Here is a 6000-nt window from a genome sequence, read left to right as displayed (position 1 = left end):
GCAGTCCTGGATGGAGCAAAATGATAAGCTGATCATAAAATGTGCAGCAGCATAGGTTTTCAAGAACAGCAAAACCCACTGCATTTCCTCACTCTGCTCTTTCCTTCTCACTGTGGTCTCAGTCTTCTTCATGAGGAAAAGCAGAAGATCAGCACCTGAAGAACAGCACTGGTACCAAAATATATTAACAATGTTTTTCTAAGCTCTTTGTACAGTTTTAATACTTATAAACAGTAACCAACTCTGGTTACCTGTAATCATGGTATCTTAACTAAGCCTCTGCATGTTGGGCACTACCTATTGCAGATTATCCATGGTTACTGATTTAAAAGCAGACCCTGAAGAATTCACCTCATGTTCCAGTGAGAATTCACTTTGTGCTCCTTGATTTCAAACAAACATATACCTCAAGTGATACTGGTTAAAGAGCAGATTCATTACATCAGTCAAACAAACAAAAAAATTGGACCAGGTGGTCTCATCTCCTATTGTTCAATAATGTGTTACTGCCTATATCACCAAGAACAAAATGTTTGGGGTTTTTTGCTTATGATTTTCAGATTTTTGATGCATAGGTTCATTTCTAAAAAGTGCCTTCTTTTACTGCCTACAAAACCACATAGTGCTGAGCTAATTTCCCAAGAAAGAGCAGTAACCCTAAAAAGAACCCCTTCAGGGTTTTTCTTATGTAGCTGGAATGCCTATTTTTCATATTTCTGCTTTGCAGTGTGTATTAGATGCATCTTCAGTAAAACTACAACAGCTCCTCTAGTACCAGATTTGTACCACTAGTCCTGCTGTTTTTTCATTGGTTTGCCATAGATTACATACTGATTTCACAGTTTGCTTCATTCACATTTAAAGTGCTGAGCCATGTCTGCAGAGCTGTCTCCACTCACCTGCTCTTTGGTTGTGTTCCTGAAGGCAGTGCATTAAGGTCAGAAAGAGCAGGGTGCTGTGTCTGCTTTGCCTCAGTTATTAACTCATGTCAGTTGGAGACGGGCATGTGGCAACCCCATGCTGCAAATTAAACTATGAAATTCACTCCACAGTCTGAATCTTGGCACTTCAGAGAAAAGCAAAGAGATACTGATTCCCTGAAGAATAAGCACTGATAATTTCATTTGGTAGTTATTGGTTCAGCACTCTGAGACCAGACTGTGAAGGATACTACACAATGTAAATAGCTGGAGTACCTTCCTTCAAGTGTTGTCTGGTCTTATTTAAAATATTTGGAATTATAAAATTTGCGCTGCTTCCTTTGGGAGGCTGCATCATAGTCAGATGTATCTCTGTGCCAGGAGTTTCTGAGGTAGTCAGGCACATTTTCACATGTGAACTTTGCCCTATAGCTCCAGCAGTTTGTCACTAATCTTGCAGTTTATGACCTGCAAATATTATACACTTCAGAGATGCAAGACAGCAAGGGGGGAAAAAAAAGTTGATGAAAAACTGATGGGAGCATCATGTACAGGTTAGAGATGATGGCAAGAGAAGTGGCTTTCCCTTGGTGACTACAGTAGTGGTGGTGGTGATGTAGAGCACTTCCACAGAGGATGAAATCAAGTCTATGAAGTGCAGTGCTTTAAAAATAGTTCTTTGTAAATTAATCCCTGCAGCCCCTTAATCCCTGTTGCTCTTTCCATTCCTTTCAGGGTACTTACATCTTTCTTCTACTTAAGTGGTTAGGACTATAAGCAGCTTTTAAGGGCAATCTCAAGAGGGGAGAGAAGAAGGAGTCTATTCCCTGCTGACTGACGCAATTATTCCAGACTGCAACCTTAGACTCTGTTTGCTCTTCTTAAGCAGCAAAACATTTTTGGCTTGAGGACTGTCTGTGTAAAAAAGAAAGGAGAATTTACAAACAAAAACACCAAATAATTTTATTCCAAATATTGCTAAATCAGGGTCACATAGTTATTAAGAAATGGTGGGTAAAGTCTGTTTTTTTCTTTTGTCAAGTAGGATATGTGCTCTTCCCTATTTAACCATGAGGTCCTTACTACATCCTGCCAAAACTGCAATGTAACTGCAATAGTTATTGTTATAGACAATGATTGTTTCATGCTCTTTAAAAAACTCAGTGAAAAGTAATACATGTAAGCAAAAAGAGCTGCTATTTCAGCCAGTTCCTTGTTGGGACCACTCTTGGATTTTGGTATAGCATCTCCAAATCAACTGTGAGACTTATCTCAGTGTACGTCATGGACAAATAAAGCAGTTTACAGATTAACAAAGAAATGTCACTTAAAACATAATTTCTTTGCTTGTGTTTATGTAATTATTTTATAAACAGACAGAAATAAAAGATTATTACTAATCCACATGAAAGAAATTATGCATTTAGTTGGAAAGAAGCATTTCAGTAAGTAGTCTGGAGACAGGCAAACTATAACTCTTTAAATAAGTACCACTATTTCTTTCTGTTCATCACAGTTTTCACATAATTCTTCTCTGTAGCCACCTCCAAAATTTTTTTAGCATTTTGCTTCAGTAATAATAACTATTTCAATGATTTGGAAGTGGAATAAGAACATGAAGATGAATCGGTGCATTTTCTCTGTAATTCACCACAAGACTCCTTTGGGAGCAGGATTTTGGTGGAACAGCTTTCTATCAAAATCACTGTAATGAGCTTTAATATTTAAATCCTGTTACAGGGCCTCTGCATGAACAGTTAGGAGTTGAGAGCTTTTCCTCATTATTTTGTGCAGCCTTTTCCTCCTTCCCCTTCCTCCTTGTCCTCTTCCTGCTACTGTTTGTTTATTAGGCTGTTTAGTGTTGCCTGAAAGGGGTAGTGAGCTGAAATGAGACAGGTGCATTGATGAACATGATCACATTAGCAAGAAACAAAAGGTTTAGACAAGAAATTGAATCATTGTAATGAGACCCAAGTGAAGAAGCCTGTGAGCTATAGATCAGTGGAAGCAGTGTGGGATCACATTGGGAAGAGATCAATACATTTGCCGGCTCTTCTGCTTATTCTAGTCACCTAGCTTGGCTACTGGCCAGAACAGGATGCTGGAGTAGCTGGGACCTGTACATGTCTAATGTTCTGCTGCTGTGACGTGACTGAGCAAGGGAGTGCTCAAGGGGGCAGCAAGTTCCACTCGGTGTGGTTCTACCCACTTTCTAAACCTACTTATTTCATTAGCTTTTGGTTTTAAAGCAGCCCAGACACTTTCAGTGTCCATGTAAAAAAAAATCTTCAGCTGTTGAAAAAGTGTCTGTGACTCACCCAAATCTGCAGACAGCCCCTTTCTGTAAGGAATCATCAAGAAATGAAAAGCAGCACCCTAGGAAATGTCTCCATATTGTCTTTGAACTTGATCAGTAATTGCTCAAATATCAAGAATTTGTTCTTCAGTTTATGCTTTATAAATTGATAAAATAATTAGTTATTTGGCAATACTCACACATTTATCAGCATACCCTGAGATATCCTTTTGCATTAGCTGCTTTTCCATCTCCCCAGCTGTAAAATGCAGAGATATCTAATTGATTGGTGAATCAGATGTTCCCAACCAGGGGGCTATTGTTGTACTTATTACAGTGCATTATTTAAATCAATATTTGGATAATCTAAACAGTAAATGGGTACTGCGGGAAATAAGATCTCAGACATATAGAACAATAAAACATCTATTCCACCAGAAAGCAGTGTATGAGCATTATATGTCTGACATACCTGCAGTTCCAAAGAAAGGCTGGTGCAGCATTTGGCAAGACCAGTCATTGGAAAATGGGTAAAAAAGCCCCTGTGAATCAGTTAGTTACAATATGTGCTCTGAAACAGTTACCGTCTTTCTAAATTCCAAGGAGCCAGCTGGTGTTTAATTGCAATAGGTTGATAATTCTTAAACTGTCAAGAGCTTTCAGTGATTAATAAGTAATTTTGATAAATTTTGGTGAAATAATAAAATACTTTGATCTTAAAGGATCAGGCTTTTATGGAGCCTATAAGATAGTGCCAATAACAGAAATCTAAGGAAAACAAGCCTTAGACAGAAAGGTAATTCATAAACAGCTCATGCTGGATAGAGTTCTTGTTGGCTGATATTGTGCAGGATGAGATTAGTATGTCATTTACACGTGCTACTTGTGACCTTCAGAAAGACTACAGGGAGTGGAGAGTTATTGAATGGATGTCCAGTCATGGTCCCGTGCGCTTCTCAATATGGTAGGGAATAAGCATGTGCCATGTGACATAAACATCAGGGATCATCATGACTTCTGCCATGCCTGGAAAAGGCTATGGATGAAGAGTAGCTCTCTTAGTTTGTTGAGAAGATCTTTGTTTGGAAAGCCAGGCCCCAAGAGTGTTTCTGAATAACACCCCTGGAAACTTGTGGCTCTGGTTTTTGCTCCAGCGTGGGATGGCTGCCGTGGCTGCTGCCAAGGCCTGTTGCAGTGTGAGGCCTCGCTCTCAGGAGAATGCTGGCCCAAGCCCCACCACCAGGGAGAGAAGGAGCTGCTTCATTTTCCTTGGAGCCTTCTCTCCCTTCAGCATGCCTCCCTTCTCAGTCAGCTGTGGGGAAGGCAGCTCATGGCAGGTGTTACCCCTCACAGGCTCCATGCCCGAAGAGCCACCAACCCACTGCCTGTCACAGGCAAGTCAGGTGGCAACTGGCTTTTCCAAAACCCTGGATTATTTTATCCCACAGGATAAATATGGTTTTAAAAAATATTTTGCCCCAGAGCATAAGATATATTTCAGAAGCACAAGAGCTTTGCAGTAGTAGCACATGTCCACAGTGTGGTGCCAGCGTAATGGTGAGCTGGGCCTTCTGGAGGCAACCAAGGCAGTTTCTGAGGAAACACAGTACTTCTTGTTTTGCTGTGGGATTTGTTTGGTTTGGGTTGGGTTTGGTTTGGTGGTTTTTTGTGGGGTTTTTTTTCATTGTTGTTGCTGGTTTTGGTATTTTTTTTCTTTTAAGCACTGAGACAAACACAAGTCTTCTTCATATTGTCTGAACACTGACACAGACCAAGGTGTTCTTTCAGGGCCACTTGTCCCTGTTCTCCCAGCATTATTTAGGTGCTAAGTACCTTAGTCCTACCAAACCAATGCAACTCAATCATGTCAGCTGGATAGCAGCATCAGTGCAAAGGCTGAGTCCAGGAGACATCCATGATGATGGATACATGGGCCCTCCCCAGCACCCCCACCGCTTCTTGGGACTCCCCCTCCTACCAGGGACTGCAGGAGACCCAGAGAGAATGTGCGAGTTTTCAGACTCTTCCTGGTGGCAAAAGGGGGTTTTAAATACCTTCACCACATGATTCATCTTTCAGTGGAAAACCACAGTTTTGACTGGAAACAGTCTATTTGTTTTCTATTGGTTTTGTTCTATATGGACCCTATGGGGTAGACAGGCAGGTTATATAAACTCAGATAAAACTCAGCTTGATTCCTAAACTCATGTTTGAGGAACATCCTGCCTGTTACTTAAGGACACTTCAACCTCAGATCTAAAGGAGAAAGCAGGTGCCAAGGAGCCTGCGTGTCCCAGAATCTCTTAAAGTTTTTAAGAAAAATTTCTTTTTAAAGAAAATTGTCCTACTGGTACAGAAAACCTCTGCAGAGCCAAAATCATGACAATGGATTCTGGATGGACTGACACATCCAGCTGAAGTATTCCGCAAGAAATTGACAGCTGTGTTGAGGACTAGAACAAACTACAAATAAATGAATTGCTGGTATTTCTAGTTCAATATGTCTTCAAATCGGAATGAGTGTTTCTGGAGTCTCCTTGACAGTGAGTTACACAGACAAATGGAGTTAAACCCTTGACAGTGAGTTTAACAGACATAGAAGACAGAGCACCAGCTTGTTTTTCCAGAGCTAATGTAGTGCTGTGTAGGCAGTATCTTAATGATAATGAATGTTATTTGTCTTCAGGAGCTTATTGCCTTTGTAACCAGCAAGGCTGACTTACACTTCTGTCTCCCAGACATTGCCTGTTAATCATTGCCTACACGAGAGACTGTAACAGTTGT

Source organism: Molothrus aeneus, chromosome 5, assembly GCF_037042795.1.
Source record: "Molothrus aeneus isolate 106 chromosome 5, BPBGC_Maene_1.0, whole genome shotgun sequence".
NCBI classification, from domain to species: Eukaryota; Metazoa; Chordata; class Aves; order Passeriformes; family Icteridae; genus Molothrus; species Molothrus aeneus.
Note: the sequence above shows the minus strand (reverse complement) of the source record.